The sequence below is a fragment of the Muntiacus reevesi genome, chromosome 4 (assembly GCF_963930625.1).
Source record: "Muntiacus reevesi chromosome 4, mMunRee1.1, whole genome shotgun sequence".
In the NCBI taxonomy this organism is placed as follows: Eukaryota; Metazoa; Chordata; class Mammalia; order Artiodactyla; family Cervidae; genus Muntiacus; species Muntiacus reevesi.
In genome coordinates this window covers 98,919,702-98,939,137 of record NC_089252.1, presented here as the reverse complement: position 1 = coordinate 98,939,137, position 19,436 = coordinate 98,919,702, and the positions used below count along the sequence as shown (strand labels likewise).

The window sequence follows — 19,436 nt, the reverse complement described above, 5'->3', positions numbered from 1 at the left end:
TGTGCCAGAGGCTGGGGGTTGGTAGATTTGTTCACATACTGAGCTAACCCCATGTTTAAATGTGAAGGTTTTTAACCAGAATCAAGAATTCTGTGTCCTGGTTGCTGTAATGCCAAAAATCTTATACCACTCTGAAGAGGTTATGTACTCACATTGGGACCGGGAATTGCTAAGACAAAAGAGAGAGCCAATCAGTGCGATTACCATGGCAGCCTTGTTCAGTCTTGGGCTGGCAGGAGCAGGGACAGGAATAGCTTCACTGTCTCTGCAAGGCCAAGGGTTTTCCTCCCTACGAGCCGCCATAGATGAAGATATAGCTCGCATAGAAAAATCAATCAGCCACTTAGAGAAGTCTCTGACTTCATTGTCTGAAGTGGTCTTGCAGAATAGGAGAGGATTAGACTTAATTTTTCTCCAACAGGGTGGGGTCTGCGCGGCTCTGGGAGAAGAATGTTGTTTCTATGCAGACCATACAGGAGTGGTAAGAGAATCTATGGCAAAAGTGAGAGAAGGGCTGGCGCAACGTAAGAGGGAACAAGAGGCCCAACAGGGATGGTTTGAGTCTTGGTTTCAACGCTCCCCCTGGCTGACCACCTTAGTTTCCACCCTCCTGGGGCCACTTATAGTGCTATTATTAACACTTACATTTGGCCCTTGTATTTTAAACCGGCTAATGTCATTTATTAAAGAACGTCTCAATACAATTCAGATTATGGTATTAAGGCAGCAATATCAGATGGTAGCCCAGGATGAAGAGAAAGATTCCTCTACAGGAACAAGAAGACAGGGGGGAATGTGAGGCTGCCAGGGTTAATTCCATGACAGGCAGCCTGGACCTAAGTTTTAGCTTTCCCCGAAATGGTAAGATTCCCCACCCCCATCAGGTAACCTGAAGCCAGCCAATCGATATGCGCCCAGTAAGAGACAAAGGGGAAAGCTGAAAAGCCCGCGAAAGCCCAGGTTTGAGAAAGCCCGCGAAAGCCCAGGTTTGAAAAAGCCCGCGAAAGTCTGTACCAATAGAATTGCTTTGTAAACATGTAACCAATCCGCTTAAGCCAGCTACTAATTGATTATGCATGTCTTATAAATTTCTGTAACAGCTTGGGCTCAGGGCTTTTCTGACCCTGCACCACTGTGATGGCAGAGGCAGAAGGCCCTGGCTCGAGTCAGTAATAAACTTCCCTTCTTTTGCGAGTTGCATTGCCTTGGAAGCCTTCTCTCTTCCCGCTCGGGGATTCGGACATCGGGCATAACAGTTCCAATAGAGATTCATTTGGATTTCTTGTCAACTATTGCTCAAAAACAAAGTAAGGCATATTTTTCTGATTAAATTTATACTCAGTTTCATTTGTTTATCTAATACCTATTTATTGAGCACCTCCTAAGAGCCAGGCACTGTGTTAGGTGCTGGAGATAAAAATGTGATTCAAAACAAAGACAGACCTTACCCTCAAGGAATGCAGGGGAAGGCAGACATTAACAGAAAGACCTCACCAATATAAAACTGACCCTCTGAAAAGTGTTTCAGAAGAGGTATCTTGTACCAGGAGGACTTATAACAAAGGAATTCAGTTAGAGGAGGTGTAACAGAGGCAAAGACAGTGTCTCAGAAGAAATAACACTTGAGCCGAAGTGTACAGGCTGTAGGTTCCAGATAAGCAAAGGTCCTGTAGTGAGACTGAGTGAATATAAGGACTGAATGAAGACCAGCCTGATTGGAGTGGAGAATCCACAAAGGACAGAGTGATGAAGTTGAGTGTTAATGGTGACCATGCAAGAATTTTGAGCAATGGGAAGCCATCTGGGGGGTTTTAAACAGGGTGTAGGGAGTTCCCTGGTGGCAGAGTAGATAAAAATTGGCCTCCCAATGCAGAGGACATGGGTTTGACCCTCGGTCCAGGAAGATTCCACATGTCTCTGAGAAACTAAGCGTGTGTGCCACAGCCATGAAGCCTGTGCTCCAGAGCCTGCATGCCACAATACTGAAGCCTGCCCACATCGAGCTTGTGCACTGAGGAGCCCTTACACAGCAACAAAGAGTAGCCCACACTCGTCACAACTAGAGAAAGTCCATGCAAAGCAGTGAAGACCCCTGCGTGCTAAGTCACTTTAGTCATATTCGACTCTCTGTGACCCCATGGACTGAAGCCCGCTGGCTCTTCTGTCCATAGGATTCTCCAGGCAAGAATACTGCAGTGGGTAGCCAGGCCCTCCTCCAGGGAATCTTCCCAACCCAAGGATCAAGCCCGAGTCTCTTGTGAATTGCAGGCAGGTTCTTTACCACTGAGTCACCTGGGAAGCCAATGAAGAAACATAAATAAATAAATAAACAGGGTGCAGTGGTCGTAGCTGATATGATTATTTTTTAATACTTTGAAGAAAAATAGATTTGGGTAGAGGGGAGGCTGAAAGAGTTTGGGTAAACCAGTTCATCTAGACCTCCTACAGAAGTTCCAGGGAGAGTAATTTGAACTTGTATGGTATGGTGCTAGAGTTGATGGAGTAGAGGTGGTACACTCTAACAATACTTGGAGTGGGACCAACCCAACGAGCCAGAAGAATCTCAATGGCCCAAGACAGGCACTAACTATACTTCCTGGTGCTATGAAGCTGAATGAAGACATTGGAAAGATCAAACCAAATAGGACTTGAGAATCCCTCAGCCCCAGTAACAAGGTACCACTATGTGCTCTGAGTCATCATAGCTCTGTATCTGAATTTACAAATTCCGAGAAAGACTTCCCAGGAAAACCAGTTAAATAGGCAGGGAAGAAAACATTAAGCATCGAGCACTGGGAAAAAAAAAAAGATGATAACAAGCAGGTTTCAGTAGAAGTTGGTATAGTATTAAATTTCCATTCTACTGTCATTAGCACTGATCCTGATTTACAGAAAAATAATATTTGGGTTAATCAAAACTATGGGTCAATCAACTGTTCCATAATGACAGCTCCTGTGGTCATAAATCTTTGCTATCGCCTGTAGCTGACAGGGTCTCAGTCCACGGGAGAATAAGCAGCAAAAGACTAATGTTTCTCTTCATTTCCCCCAAAGGGAGTTAGGCAATGAGTAATAAAAGGATATAAATTATTCACAATGCTTTCTTGAAGTTTATGATTCATGGCTTGGGAGAAATAATGGACGGGGTGGTCAGGGTGGGTGACTCGGGGTTGGGGGGGACAGAATCCTGAATGAAAAAAAATCTCTATTGAAAATGGAAGGATGAGTTTGTGAGGCAGACCCAAGTCACTACATGCAGGGTTTGGGGTTTCACCAGGGCAGCCTCTGGTTCATCCACAGGATGGTTCACTCATTCCTTACTTTTATTTGGACAATCCTTATTAACCTGGAGTCACTGAGGAGGGCTGTTTCTGTAAATATAGTTTCTCTAGACTTTGGTGAAGGTGGACAGAGGGAGAGAGATGAACAGGAAGATTGGAGAGAGGTCAAGTGTGTCTGTGTGACAAAGTATGGAGGGAATGGAAGGACGAAAGCATATCATCTGGTGGAGGAGATATAAAAGATCTATCTTTTACAAATAAAAGTGATAAAATATGTTAAAGTATGTCTCTTATATATTAATATAAATCTCTCCTGCATTTTTAAATTTTATTTTCTAACTTTTTTGGCTATTCCCTGCAGTATGTGGGGTCTCAGTTCCCTGACCAGGAATCAAACCTATGCCTCCTGCATTGAAAGTGTGGAGTCTTAACCACTGATCACCAGGGAAGTCCTCAAGAGGATATCTTCTGTTTTGGTTTTTACTTTCAGGAAAAAACAAGCATTGGTGTAGTAAAAGATATGGAAGTAGATAGGAGCAGAAGGGTTATGTGTTTGTTAGTTTTGATAAAGTTAATTTGATAATATCAAAACCTACAAAATGGAGGCCGCCTTAGCTGCCAGTCCATGTCATAAATCTACACCTCAGTTCAATTCAGTTCTTCAGTTTAGTTCAGTTGCTCAGTCGTGTCCTACTATTTGCAACCCCATGGACTGTACTATGCCAGGCTTCCCTGTCCATCACCAACTCCTGGAGCTTGCTCAGACTCATGTCCATTGAGCTGGTAATGCCATCCAACAATCTCATCCTCTGTCATCCCCTTCTTGTCTTGCCTTCAATCTTTCCCAACATCAGGGTCTTTTCCAAGCAGTCAGTTCTTCAAATCAGGTGGCCAAAGTATCGGGTTTCACCTTCAGCATCAGTCCTTCCAGTGAATATTCAGGACTGATTTCCCTTAGGATGGATTGGTTTGATCTCCTTGCAGTCCAAGGGACTCTCAAGAGTCTTCTCAAACACCGCAGTTCAAAAGCATCAATTCTTCAGTGCTTCATGGTCCAACTCTTACATCCATACATGACTACTGGAAAAACCATAGCTTTGACTAGCCTGACTTTTGTTGGCAAAGTAATTTACACCTAAGTCAGCCCAAACTTACAGGAAACACTTGTCAAGGGAATCTAACACACACCCATCACAATCCTCCAACTCAGCTTTACCCTAGAACCAACCTGCTCTCCTTACAGGGAAACCCCTGACCTCCTAGCTACACATGCCATTTTTTTTTTACTGCTGTTTCTAATCATCTATATACCTCACTCTTGCCCCAGATCTCCAAGGAAGGACCTTATGCTTCCCTGCACCAAACTCTTCCACCCATGGAGTATTTTCTCTGAATAAAGGACATTAATCTTCTTACTAAGTCATTTCAATTTTGTCACTTGATAGTCTGATTATGTATAAATATGGCCTGGATTAGATACATAGCTCTCCTTCCCAGTTTCTAAGAAATTCAAGTAAAGGGTTTCAGCAATTTTGAAACTGCTCTCTTCCCAATCTGAGCTTCCTTGACAGAAAGTGCTGAGACTACGTCATGTGGATCCACTCTTTATAAAGGCTAGAGACACATTTATTGAAACCATCACGTGCAGGCACTTACCTGGTGCTATTAATAGTACAAATAATTGAAAAATCGTTCAGATTCCAGCCTTGACTTACCTTCCTAGTTTTATCTCTTGCTAGTTCTCCTTCAAAACCAAGATCACAGCCATTTTACTATGCAATTCAGAACATTTTGTTCTGCTTCCCACTCCGTATGTATAAACATGTATCTTTCTCCACTGAATGCTCTCCCTAATTCATTCAGAAGCACTGCACCTCCCCATCTGCATCTGGCTAAAGCCTACACCCCTCCTATCTTGGTTTAGATGTCACTTCCTCAGAAAGTTGTCCAGAATTCCAAGGTGAGTCAGGTGCCCTTACTCTGGGCTCTTGATGGGTTTATCTCAACTAAGTCCTAGTAGCATTCAATGGTAATCAGATGGTGTGCAAACTTTTTGATAGCAGGGACTATGTCTTTGTCATTCTTGTATCCTCAGCCCCAAGCACATGAGGAGACACAAATAAAACACCAACTAAATCTCCGATGAATGAATAAAGATATGCAATACTTAATGCCCAACTTCAAGGAAATTTCAGTGTAATTAATAAACATACAACTTTTTGAAATACAATAGCACACAGCATATAAAACAAGTGCCTTGTGTGTAACAAAGCAGGTGCTCAGCGGAAGCCAAAGATTAGTTTTGACTGAGGTGATGGTAGCAACAGCAGTTAGAACAAGCCTGTGTTTATGACACATAGGCTATGTTAGTTGCTTTCATAAATAGCCCTATAACATGGTAGTATTTTCCCCATTAACAAATGAGGAACCCAAGGTTCAGAGAGGTTAAATGATTTTTCAAAGTTATATAGATAGTAACCAGCAAAGCCAGGATTTGAATTATAAATACAAGATTTCAAAACATTGAGAATGGGAAGGTGTGCATGTCAGGCAGAAGAAAAACATAGATAACATACCAAGGCACTTGGGGGTCATGCATATCCCAGGGGCTAAAAAGAAAGATCAAGTTGATAGTATGTAGGAATATTGGGGACACCAGTGCTAGCAAGTGAGTAACTAGATTGTCAGGGACCCTGCATGTCAAGCTATGGAACTTACATCAGTTTATAGATACCAAGAATCATTGGTAGCTTTAGAGTAGAGGAAACATGATCAAATTTGAGTGTTTGAAAGGTTTATCAAGCAGTAGAATACAGGATGGACTAGGAGACGAGAGGAGAGTTTGCAGAGAAGGAAAAACCTCAGAGCATAAGGCAATTCTTTAACTGGAAAGGCACTGATCTCTGGGAATGGACTAGAAAGGATGGATGCAAGCCATCCTATGATAGAATAAACAAACGGTCCTTGACAGCTGAGTTGTTGTGGGTCTGAAAGAGATAGCTATTAATAAAAGTGGCTTAAGAATATTAAGCCAAAATGACAGGGACCCCAATGAAGAAATCAGCCAGAAATGTCATAGAAGGTACTGGTTTGAGGAGAAACTTTTTAAACATGCTAAAAATAGACATTGTAGGGAAAATCTTCAGAAAACAGTTGGAAATGTGGGACCAGAGAACCAGAGAATGACTAGAAGAAGAAATGCAACTGGGGAGAGAGGGGAAGGCGTTTGCCCTAAGGTGCAAATGAAGCCAAAGAAAATGTGGATATGTCTTCAAGGGCTGAGGAGCAGAAAACGAGGGTTGGGAGGTGTGCAGAAATCTTAGTTAATACAATACTTAGTTAACATTTAGATGGCAGGAACGTGAAGAAGATTAAGAAGTAAAAGATGCTAAAGAATTAAGATCTAAATGCCCAATATGAACAGGTGCTATGTCAGAAACTTTTTATGTGTTATTCTAGGAGGTCAGTACTATCTTTATTTTATAAATAAAGACTCCTGAAGCTGAGGAGTCATGTTATCTTGCCCAGGGCCATACAACCGATTAATGACATAGGTGGAAAGTGTCTCAATTCACGTCTTGCTGTTTCCCAGGACAGAGCCACAGTGTCAAGGCCACTGGAAGGGGAGAACCTTCAGAGTGGACAGGATGAACCTGGGCAAGAGCAATGAGGACTGAGAAGAGGCCACCGAGGAACTTGCCTCGTGGTCCAGTGGCTAGGACACCGAGTCCCCAATGTAAGGGGCTTGGGTTCAGTGCCTGGTCAGGGAACTTGATCCCATATGCCTCAACTAAGAGTTTGCCTGATGGAACTAAAGATCCCACATGCCACATCTAAGACCTGGCACACCCAAGAAAATAAATAAAATTAAATAAATATTTTAAGAAGGAGTTTGAGGACTTGCCTCTCAGAGAAAGCTGTGGTATAGGACCTAAAACTGAACCTCAGTGTTATTCACTGTCTTGACATCTGGGGGAAATCGGGATGGCCTCCAATGTCTCAACCACAAGTTCTTCTCATTTTGCTCCTGGGGAACAAGCCCCTTGGCCAAACAGCTCTCCTCGTCCCAGGGACCAGGCACAGCCCCTGCTTAACCCTCAGCAGCGGGATTCAGCTTCCTGCCAGCCTCCGGAATGATTCCAACAAGCCCATTACCCCTTTCTGCAGGAACCAAGGGTCACCCACTCCCTTGATGCTGCCTCTCACAGCCCCTGATGTGTCCCTCTGTTCCCAAGTGCAACCCTCTAGGGACTTTGTCTGGTATGCATCACCCTCCTCCCCTAGGCTCTGAGTACATGTGACTAATAAAGTTCTATCAATCTCAGTTGTCTAGTGCTAGAGGTCATGGGTTTGGCCGTCCACATATCTCTAGGGTGGAAATCTCTCCTTTACCAACTAGGTGGACAGACAGTGATTAAGACAATAGAGGACTCTAAAGTGTTCACCGTGAAGTTACATGGGTAAAATACTTCATTTTAATAAGTATTTGGGACTTCCCTGGTGGTCCAGTGGCTAAGACTCCACACTCCCAATGCAGGCGGGCCTGGGGTTTGATCCCTAGTCAGGGAACTAGACTCCACATGCTGCAGCTGAGATTGCTGCAGCTAAAGATTTCACATGCTGCAACTACGACTCTACACGGACAAATTTAAAAAAAAAAAAAAAAAAAGACACAAAAGTATTTGCTTTAGTACAAGTGAAGAAATGTGAGAAATGAATGACTTTTCTAGTTTTATACAAGAGGAAACTGAGGGACAGACAAGTTAGATGGCTACCTTGTATTACACAGTATTAAACTCTTCTTTCATTTTAATGAAATATTAAATATCTAATCTCCAATATTTTCTTCACAAATTCTTGTCTAGATGCAGCATAAGAATCACATGTATCCAGAATTTACACTAAGTTATGGGCTTCCCTGGTGGCTCAGAGGTTAAAGCATCTGCCTCCAATGCAGGAGACCCAGGTTCAATCCCTGGGTCGGGAAGATCCCCTGGAGAAGGAAATGGTAACCCACTCCAGTATTCTTGCCTGGAGAATCCCATGGATGGAGGAGCCTGGTAGGCTACAGTCCAAGGGGGTTGCAAAGAATCAGACACGACTGAGTGATTTCACTCACTCACTCACTCATTATAAGCAATAAGAGAAAGGCAAAAAGTCTCACAGAAAAACTGGAAGATATAAATAGGTAACTCTCCAAAGTAGAAAGAGACAATAATGGGGATATGTTCAATGTCATTATTAATCAAAGAAATTGAAACAAAAATCACAATGAACCATTTATTTGTATATTTCAGGTTGACAAAGATTAAGATTTACACTACCCAGAGTTAAGGATGTTAAAAGGAATCAAAGACTCTCATATGCAGATGGAATGAGTAGAAATTAGTACCTTTTTGGAAGACAGAGCAGCAACTTGAGTAAAATTTTTAATTATATTTTACATAATTTAATTTCTAGGATTATATCTCAAGGAAGTAAATTGTCAAATCCATAAAATGTATGTATAAAGATATTTGTTCTATTCTTCTCAATATTGAAAATTCAGGAAAAAAATCTTAATGTCTATCAACAGAGTATTGGCTAAATAAATGTGCTTTACATATAAAATGGGTTGCTATACAGTCTTTAAAAATGATGATATAGATGCATATTTATCAGCATAGAAAAATTATATTAGGTTTAAAAAAACTAGTTTACAAAACTGCATGTAGAATATTATAGATAGTATTTAAATTTTTATATATTTCTATATACATGCATAGTGGGACATTTGGAATGAAATTTACAAAATTTTAATATCTCCAACTATTCAGTTTTCGATAAGTTTTACTCTCTTTTTTAGCTTATCCCAAAGGCACATGTCAATAATTGAGAGGGGAAGAAAAAAATTTTTTTTCATTTTTGGGGAAAAAATTACATTGAGCAATGAATATTTCCCTTTGGAAAAAAAATGTATACTTCAGGAAGAAATTATACAAATTCTTTAGCATGCTTCAATTTTGAACTTATATTTATTCTCCAATAGATAAATGTGAAGCCCAGTAAAGAAAGGGACTCAGCCAATGCACTAGATTTCTCATAGGAAGTATATATTTTAAACAGAGGCTTTTGTGCCCTTAGCCCGAGGCTGTGGATAAAAAGTGAAAACTGCAAGGAGCTTGGGTTCAGTAGGTGCTGGTCAGCCCCTCTCTGATTGAAAAGGACACCTCAGTAGTGACCAGTGAGAGTCCCACTCCAAGCTGTCAACAGTGGCTAGTTTTTTGCCTTTGACCTTGCACACCATTCACACCTACAGCTCTGATAAGTCCCACTCTTGGAGCTTTCACCTCTTGACAGCAAATGCTGCGGTCTCAAAATCCCATTCATGCCTGTTTCCTTAGAAAGTTTTGTGTAGGGCACATGTGACCTACAGAATTATGTTTTTCAAAAGTAAACTCTCTGAGAAATCGGTTACCAACTTATCTCCCAATTCTATCATCTAGAAGGGGACAAAGGGTGACAAAACAAAGCCCATAGAGAATAATTCAGAAAGACAGACACTTAATTTAGTTATTCTAAAAAACAGCAAACCCTACTATGTCACTTTAGAAATTCCTAAAATAGAGATCTCTGTGTATCCCATTTGGCGTCTGTCATGCTCCCGGTAATATTACTTGTGACAGCTCTAAGAGAGGCAATATACATTGGCCTCCCAGGTCTTTAAGAATGCACAACTTAATCCATCTGGAAACAGTTGTGTTGTTGACCCCAGGGTTCTTTATATTAGAACAAACTCAGACACAAACCCTGAGACGTCTCCAGAATATTACATGAGGGTGAATTACAGGCAGTCACACAACCTAGCATTGTCCTTTAAAGCGTTTTTATGAGGCAGAGCCAAAGGCTGGCAAAACTCTCCTTCACCACAGAGGAAATCTAGGTTAAAAAGGAAAATAAGAAGTTTATGAACTATTAAAAAAAAATAAAGCTGCAGAGTTAGGGAGTTATGGATTAAGTTCCGATCCATTAATTCCTTTATTCCCTGACTTAGAACTGGCTGAAGGAGTGTGGCCCTCTGGTGGGTGACAGAAACAGTCCCTTGTATGGGAACCAGTGAGGAATGGCTGGCAGAGAAGGGAGTGGACCCACTCATTCAGATGATAATTTATACTGGAATCTGGAATTCAATAACCTCACATCCCTCAGGTAAGGGAAAGATCCGCTCCCCAATTTCATTTGGGAGTTCTATTACATTAAGCAATATTCTGTTTGGCCAGACGTGCCATTCTTCTCTTGAAGGAAATTAATTTCTTGATTCTTCCAGCTAATATAATCCCAATTCAGTGCTTAAAGTTTTCTCAGGGTGCTACTAGATGAAATAAAGTTTAAAGCACCTCTTGTGGGAATTCACAAAGCACAGATGGAAACAATAGAGGAAAAACAAGTTGAAGAGGGGAAGGTAGGGGTGGCTGGAGGGGAGATGAGGTGTTAGCCTGCCTCGCACAAGCCAACACATATGTTTGTTAACAGTGTTCTGTAGTCTGAACTCTTGGCTGAATAGGGCTGTTTTATGATTTCCATAGGAAATTTATTTTAAAGCATGTAAGGCCACTGAACAGGATAAATAAAAGATTACAAGAAAAAAAAAAGAAAGAAACAGTGATTTCTGATTGTTTAAAAGGCAACTCAACAAGCCTTCACCTGCAAAAGCAAAAGGTCAGGATCAACGAAAGGGCCTTTCCTTTGGAAAGAGATCTGCTTTCAATTTAAGACAAACAAACCCTTATGGCGGGCTTTCTGAAGACCAAGGAGACATCAAACTGTGTAAGGGATCTGGCCTTGCCAGGAAAATAAAACTCCTCTGTTGGAAATTCCCCAACAACATCAAAACAAAACAAAGCAGAACAAACCTAACCCCCACCCCACCCCTTCCTCAGCCCTCTGTCTGATAGCCAAAGGCTGGTTACCCCCCAAAATAAAAACAAGTCCTCAAACATAAATGTGTTACTCCTCATAGCTGCAATTTTATTCTAAAAGAAGATTTTTGGAGATATCATCTTAAGTGTGATGTTACAGGGGGAATCCTATGTATTAGGAGAGTCTGACTTGAGAATATGACAGGATACTGGCCATCTTTGATGACAAAACATACACTCTTAGAGGTACCTTGATCAAACACACTGTATCTCATTCTTCTAATGAGTCCAGCTGTCTTTGTAAAGTATTGGCTCAACTACTATGAAGAGGCACTTTTACTATCTTTTGGGGAGATAGACAATGAATGGCATTTTTTCTCAGCCGTATTTTCCTTCACAAATCTGAATGTTTATTGCAGCGGTACTGTTATTCTTAAAATCAATCCTTTCTACACACACATGTACACATCACATATACCACACACACGTACCCACACCATCCATACATACATATACCATACACACATACACATGCACCATACACCACAGACCAACACACACACAATTACTTTTTTCCTCTCACCATTTTATTGAACATTGTGTTGAAGAGTCTATCCAGGGCAATTAGGTAAGAAAAAGAAATTAAAAGACATCCCAAGAAAAGAAAAATGTAAATATCTTATTTGGAAAAAAAAAAATGACATATATAGGAAATCATAAAGAAACCAATAAAAGCTAATAGAATTAATAAAAGAGTCCAGGGAGATTTCAGTACTTAGATTCAGTATACAAATATCACTTATATTTCTCTGTACTAGCAATGAACATTTCAAAACAAAATCTAGAAAAAAAATTGCATTAAAAATATTTAAAGATCATGAAATTTTAGGTGTAAATTTAACAAAAGAAGTGCAAGACTTGTATGCTGAAAATAGCAAAACACTGTTGAAAGAATTTGAAGATATAAATAAATGGAAAGACATCCTGCGTGTTCCTGGACTGGAAGACAATACTGTTAAATGAAAATATTCCCCCAAGTTGATCTATAGATTCAACAGAATCCCTATCAACATCCAGCCACATTTTGTTGTGACAGTAACCATTTTATTTTATCTTTTGTCATACCTTGCGTCATGTGAAATCTCAGTTCCCTGACCAGGGCCCACACACACAATTTTAATTGATGAGTTCATAAATCTGACTGTCGACCATTGCTACAACCTTCAGTTCAATTGCTCAGTCGTGTCCGAATCTTTCAGTTCAGTTCAGTTCAGTTCAGTCACTCAGTCGTGTTCAGTTCAGATCAGTCGCTCAGTTGTGTTCCACTCTTTGCGACCCCATGAATCACAGCATGCCAGGTCTCCCTGTCCATCACCAACCCCCAGAGTTTACCCAAACTCATGTCCATCGAGTCGGTGATGACATCCAGCCATCTCATCCTCTGTCGTCCCCTTCTCCTCCTGCCCCCAAACCCTCCCAGCATCAGGGTCTTTTCCAATGAATCAACTCTTGGCATGAGGTGGCCAAAGTATTGGAGTTTCAGCTTCAACATCAGTCCTTCCAATGAACACCCAGGACTGATCTTCTTTAGGATGGACTGGTTGGATCTCCTTGCAGTCCAAGGGACTCTCATGAGTCTTCTCCATCACCACAGTTCAAAAGCATCAATTCTTCAGTGCTCAGCTTTCTTCATAGTCCAACTCTCACATCCATACATGACCACTAGCCTTGACTAGATGGACCTTTGTTGGCAAACTAATGTCTCTGCGTTTTAATATGCTATCTAGGTTGGTCATGACCTTCCTTCCAAGGAGTAAGCATCTTTTAATTTCATGGCTACAATCACCATCTGCAGTGATTTTGAAGCCCAAAAAAATAAAGTCTGACACTGTTTCCACAGTTTCCCCATCTATTTGCCATGAAGTGATGGGACCAGATGCCATGATCTTCATTTTCTGAATGCCAACTTTTTCACTCTCCTCTTTCACTTTCATCAAGAGGCTCTTTAGTTCTTCTTCACTTTCTGCCATAAGGGTGGTGTCATCTGCATATCTGAGGTTATTGATATTTCTCCCGGCAATCTTGATTCCAGCTTGTGCTTCATCTAGCCCAGCATTTCTCATGATGTACTCTGCATAGAAGTTAAATAAGCAGGGTGACAATTTACAGCCTTGACGTACTCCTTTTCCTATTTGGAACCAGTCTGCTGTTCCATGTCCAGTTCTAACTGTTGCTTCCTGACCTGCATACAGGTTTCTCAAGAGGCAGGTCAGGTGGTCTGGTATGCCCATCTCTTTCAGAATTTTCCACAGTTTATTGTGATCCACACAGTCAAAGGCTATGGCATAGTCAATAAAGCAGAAATGGATGTTTTTTTGGAACTCTCTTGCTTTTTCGATGATCCAGTGGATGTTGGCAATTTGATCTCTGGTTCCTCTGCCTTTTCTAAATCCAGCTTGAACATCTGGATGTTCACGGTTCACATATTGCTGAAGCCTGGCTTGGAGAATTAGAAGCTACAACCTTAGTTATGCCCAATTCTTAACTTTTACTATTATACGTTCCTCCCTTTTCCTTTTCTCTCAAGGAAGCATATCAGAATACAAGGAAACCAGAATCATAACCATAAATCTGCTCTCAATTGTTAAAAAAAAAAAAAGTAGAAAAACTACTGGAGGTGTAGGTCACAAACCATCGCTACCCACTGGTGAAATTCAGTATCAAACTTAGTATCCTGCCTGGAATGATCTCCCCTCACCCTCCCCAACACACTTTTTTTCAACCATACAAACCCTACCAGTATCTCATGGTCCATCCACTCGATGGATGAAAATTCTTCAGACTCCCCTCTCTAGACTCTACCAAACTCACACACTCAAGTTTCCCAAGAGCCAGAATGGGGGTTAATTTGTATTGCTGTTGTTCAGCCATTAAGTTGTGTCCAACTCTTTGGAACCACATGGACTGCAGCACGCCAGGCTTCCTTGTCCTTCGCTGTCTCCTTGGAGTTTGCTCAGATTCATGTCCTTTGAGTCGATGATACCATCTAATTTGTATGCGTCAAGCCTGTTCTCAGGCATACCCACTCACTGCTGAGCAGGGGAGACGTGGCAACCAGAGGGCACCAGCCCTGCCTGAAGGGGCAGCAGCCAGCAGCCCCGCCACGCTGCCCTGTGGGGATGCAGGTCCCTACCCACCAGATCTTCCACTGTTTTAAGAAAAGCCAAAAATCTTCTGCATTTTCTGTAAAACAGCCCAACTGTAAATGTTGGCTCAGTTAAGAAAGTTAAGAAGACAAAAACTCTGTAAACTTTACTTGAACCATGGAACCACTAATTTAGAACCTCTGGTCTCTATTGAACATATGAAACTTAACAATGAATGAGGCTCATGTAAAGAGGTGTGGTGTATGTGTGTCTTAGATCACCACTTAGATTAGTATGTCCCAGAGAGACACAGGCAAATACCTTCCTCTGGTGGCGCAAATGCTAAAGAATCTGTCTGCAATGCAGGAGACCTGGGTTCAGTCCCTGGGTGGGGAAGATCCCCTGGAGAAGGGAATGGCTACCTAACCCAGTATTCTTGCCTAGAGAATTTCATGGGCAGAGGAGACTGGCATGTTATAGTCCACGGGGTCACAAAGGTGTTGGACACAACAGAGTGACTTTCAGTTTCACTTTTTTTTCATGTGACAAGTAACCTGAAAATGAAGCAGGTCTTTATCTTGTTATCATCAACGTTAAATTAAGTTTCAAATAATATAAGGAGGGACTGACATATTTATAGTTAGAAAAGAAGGACACTGGTCAAAAAAGTTCAGGAACACTGACCCTGATGATTAGGTGCTGGAAGGCAGGAATTAACCCTAATCTATTTTATTCCGCATGTATCAAGAGTGCTAATTAGGGACTTCCCTGGTGTTCCAGAGGTTAAAAGTTTGCCTTTCAATGCAGGGGACATGGGTTTGATCTGTGGTTGGGGAACAAAGATCCCACAGGCAACTAGAGTGAAAGTAAACCAAAGGATTAGTCGTTCGGTTATGTCCGATTCTTTGCGATCCCATGGGCTATAGCCCACCAGGCTCCTCTGTCCATGGGATTTCCCAGCCAGCAATACTGGAGTGGGTTGCTATTTTCTCCTCCAGGGGATTTTCCTGACCGAGGCATCAAGTCCACATCTCCTGTGTCCCCTGCATTGCAGGCAGATTCTTTGCCCACTGAGCCATCAGGGAAGCTTAAAAAAAAAAAAAAAACACAACTCACTCCCACATTATATTGGGAGGGGACATGACGATGAGGATGGGATGAGGCAACTAAGTCCATGCTGCAACTACTGAGCCGGCACGCCACAACTAGAGAAGCCTGCGTGCCACAGTAAAGACCCAGTACAGCCCCCTGCCACACACACATACAACCAGAGTGTCAAATATATAGGCTTGAATGGAGTTGATTTGAATATTTTAAGGAACTAGATTCCAGACAACCATTTCATGCCTTAGAAATTTAATTTTGCCCAATTGCCTGTAGTTACCAATACATTTCTCAGCCATGAGCAAAGGATCCCATTCTAATCAGACCTTATCTGTTTCTAAATATTTTTACTTTATAGTCTTATTAGTTCTAATTCATCTACCAGAGTAAAGAAAAACACCTGGAACAAAGAATACATTTGAAGCATATTAGTTAAACTCAAGTAAAAAAAAAACATAAGATGAAACTTCCATGCCCCTTGTCTCTCTGCAAAGTAGAGACAGAGTCCTATGACTTGGACTTCTTTTGTCAAAAGCATACCCATACCTTTTTGTTAGATAAACTTATTTGGTTTTCCTTGTGTAATGGGGTGAGTATTGAACAAGGTTTCAATGCCTTTTTTTTTTTTTTCCGCCAACTCAAATTGTCCCTTAGAGGCTCAAAGTACTAACAAAGTGCTTCGCCGCATGAAAGTGCTGTCTGCATTTGTCTGGCAAATATGATGCCAGCTAAAAAGCCTGATGGGTCTATTATTTGTCACAGGCATAACCAAGCTCCAGGCTGCTTCAACCAGAAAGTGAATTCAACTTTATAAAGAAAAAGTGTGGACAGGAAAGCCTTCTAGCAAGATTCCCAATAACCAGACTACAGATATGGGATCCTAAAACTAATAAAACATGGACTGTGGAAGGGTATTGATGAAGCAGTAGCCTAAGGAGCGATGTGGGAGGATTTGGGCCTATTTTTATACTGAAGGGAAAGTGATGGACACAGAGGTAAGGCTGCTATCACCTGCAATCCTACAACAACTCTAGGAATTAGACCACATTATCCTTGCAGCTACAGATGTGGATACAGGCTCAGAAAGGCTGGTAACTTGTCCACAGTGTTTCCCAGACAGTTGGTGGCCTACCTGGAGTTTGGCCAGGTCTTTCTGGCTCTAATGCTCAAGGCTAGTCACTATATAACACCAGCTTCCAACAGGTCACCAAGACAGTCAGTGCCATTCAATTACCCATGCTATGAAACTGCAGATCGCAGAGTATTGTTCATTTTTAGCTTAATTTTGTTAAAGATGTAATAGACCAGCCATAAAAAACAATCTGCCAAGCTATAGGAAATCAGCCCTGTTGCTAGTAAATGTGTTTTATTCAAACATACATCAAGCATTTATTATATTTAAGATTCCCCAGATACTAGAGAGACAGAAATTCAAATACATTCAAGACAAGCTCTAGTAACCTTTTTTTAATCTTTTGTAATAGCATAAGTGGAAAGGTATTCTCATTGAATGGAATGTTTGCTTAATCAGTGGCCAAATATTCATTGAGAAACGAGCTGGGTCAAAAATTGTCCTAGATTCTGAGGATGATTGAGAGACAGAGAAGACAGATAAGGCCCATGGCTGGAAGAAATTTGCTTTGCTTCAGAATTAGACTTGGTGCTAGTGGTAATGAACCCACCTGCCAACACCAGGAGATGCAAGAGACACAGTTTCAACCCCTGGGTTGAGAAGATCCCTTGGAGTAGGAAATGGCAACCCACTCCAGTATTCTTGCCTGAGAAATCCCGTGGACAGAGGAGCCTGATGGGCTACAGTCCATGGGGTCAGACACAACTGAGCGACAGAGCACACACAAGCAAAGCAAAGAAGAGCAAAATGAATGAGCCATTTATGGTTTGTGATAAATGCTGTGAAGCAAATACTGGGGTGCTCTGATAGAGAATATTTGGAAGACATTGTGTTTTAGACCAGGAAGACAGGGAGGACCTCCCTGAGGTGATGATGTTCAAATGACAAGTCAACCATGTAACAGGTTGAAGGAAGTCAACTATGTAACAGGTTGAGGGGAAAAATGGGTTTTCCCACCAGAGAGTTAGGGGTAGATGAAGAACAGTGAGGACAATGAGTTTAGTTGTTTCTGGGAAGCAACAGCAGACCACCACAAGTGGGTGCAGCAAGCCAGGGTGGGCTGGGGACTACGAGAGGCAGGAGGGAGCCAGCCAGACCATTGTGGGTATTGTACATCCCTGGAATGAGTTAGGATTTTATTCTAAACTCAGTGGAAAGCTATTGAATGACTTGGTCTTAAACCAGGGACTGCTGTGAACAGATGAATGGTTTTATTTTAGCTGGCATGTGAAGAAGGGGTGAGAAGGGGACTCGTGGAAGTAGGAGACGAGGCTCTAGCTGGGAAGACAGCACTTGGATGCCCACCATTCGCTCCCCAGATCTACCCTTCACCCTTTCCTATCCTGCTGTCTACCTCAGAGCCTGGCTTATAGAGACCCTGCCTTCTGACTTCCAGCTGGGTTCAGCCAATGGGAAGCCCCAGCCAGAGCTTAGAGGAAGGCAGGAGAGAGAAGCTGGAACATTTACTCCCTCAGCGCCTCACCAGCCCAGTCCCCAGGGTTTATCACCGGCTGCTTGTCTGCCTCAGCCGAGGCTGCTGGTCTCACTGGTTGGTGGTCTCTGTCCCGTAGCCTCTCCTATGCTCCCCCAGGGACCCCATGCCCTTTCCTTCTCATGCACCTTCCCTCTCATCACCTTCAGTCCTTGGGCGGAAGCAGAAAAGGCTGCTATTAGCCTCAAGGCACTGCACTTGGGGCTTGTGGTTTGAAAATGATACCTTTATTAAACTCTAGTCAAATTACCCAATTTGTGTGTGCCATCTGTTTCCTGCTGGGTTCCTTACTGATATAGGGAGAGGCAAGATTTGATTTAGAAAAGTTCAGTTACTGTGATCCTTGACTAATATCCTGTTCTGCTGATGCTTTGTGTTTGTGATGTAAGGGTCACAAACCCCAAAAATGTTAGCAAGAAATCATGCGCCTCTTTATTTCCTTAGGAAGTCCAATAACATAAATTGACCAAAGAAACAAAAAGCCAAAATCACAGATGTGAGGATTCAGAAAACAAAACAGAATTTATGGTCACTGATACCTGACTTCAGGTAAATTAGCAAGAGCTCTTGCTTAAATATTTAGATTTATATTTCTCATTCAATTTTTCATTTATTTAATCAGTGTTTATTGGGTGCCTAGTCCTTGCAGGGCGCTAATTTAGACACCAGGGAAAGAGCAAAGACTATACCTATTCTCACAGAGCTTACACTCCAGAGAGTCAGGAAAGAAACAAGTCAACAATCACTTGCATGCTCATAAAAAACAGCCAAGGAGGACAGAGTGGGAGATTTATATATTAGCGAGAATATTTCCTTTCTTAAAAGGTGTTATTTGTGCCGAGAACTAAAGGAAGGGATGAAGCAGGCAGTGATGATATCCAGGGGAAGCACGACCCAGGAGAAGAAGTACCAGAGGCTATAATTCAGCAACAGTGGCAGGAACTGAGCAACTGTGAAAGGCCAGTGTGGCTGGAGCAGAAATGGCCTGTCCAGTCACAGAGACAGGCAGGACAAGCCCACTTGCCCCACCTGGAATTTTGGGCTTTTATTTTGAGAAAAGAAGCCATTAAGGTTTTGAGAGAGTAGTGACAGGATATGACTTCAGGTTTTTTTGTTTTGCTTTGTCTGTTTTTCCTTTTTATTCTTATTGGAGCACCATTGCTATCTAAGGTTGTGTTAGTTTCCACTGCACAGCAAAGTGAATAAGCTATACGTATACATCTATCCCCTCTTTTCTGGATTTTCTTCCTATTTAGGTCACCACAGGACAATCAGTAGAGTTCCTTGAGTTATACAGTAGGTTCTCATTAGTTATCTATTTTATACATAGTGTCAGTAGCATATATATGTGTCTTACTTGTAAGAAAATCATTCTAGCTGCTT

The 19,436-nt window shown here is 41.8% G+C and overlaps 1 protein-coding gene and 1 non-coding gene across 5 annotated transcripts in view; one reads left to right on the top strand and one right to left on the bottom strand.

Moving 5' to 3' along the window:
* The window catches only part of FHIT (fragile histidine triad diadenosine triphosphatase), a 1,485,355-nt gene that overhangs the window by 992,164 nt on the left and 473,755 nt on the right, over positions 1 to 19,436 (bottom strand). The gene's annotated exons all lie outside the window — the stretch shown is intronic.
* Positions 8,197 to 8,268, top strand: TRNAW-CCA (transfer RNA tryptophan (anticodon CCA)). The gene has a single exon. It is a non-coding gene; the product is annotated as a tRNA-Trp (tRNA).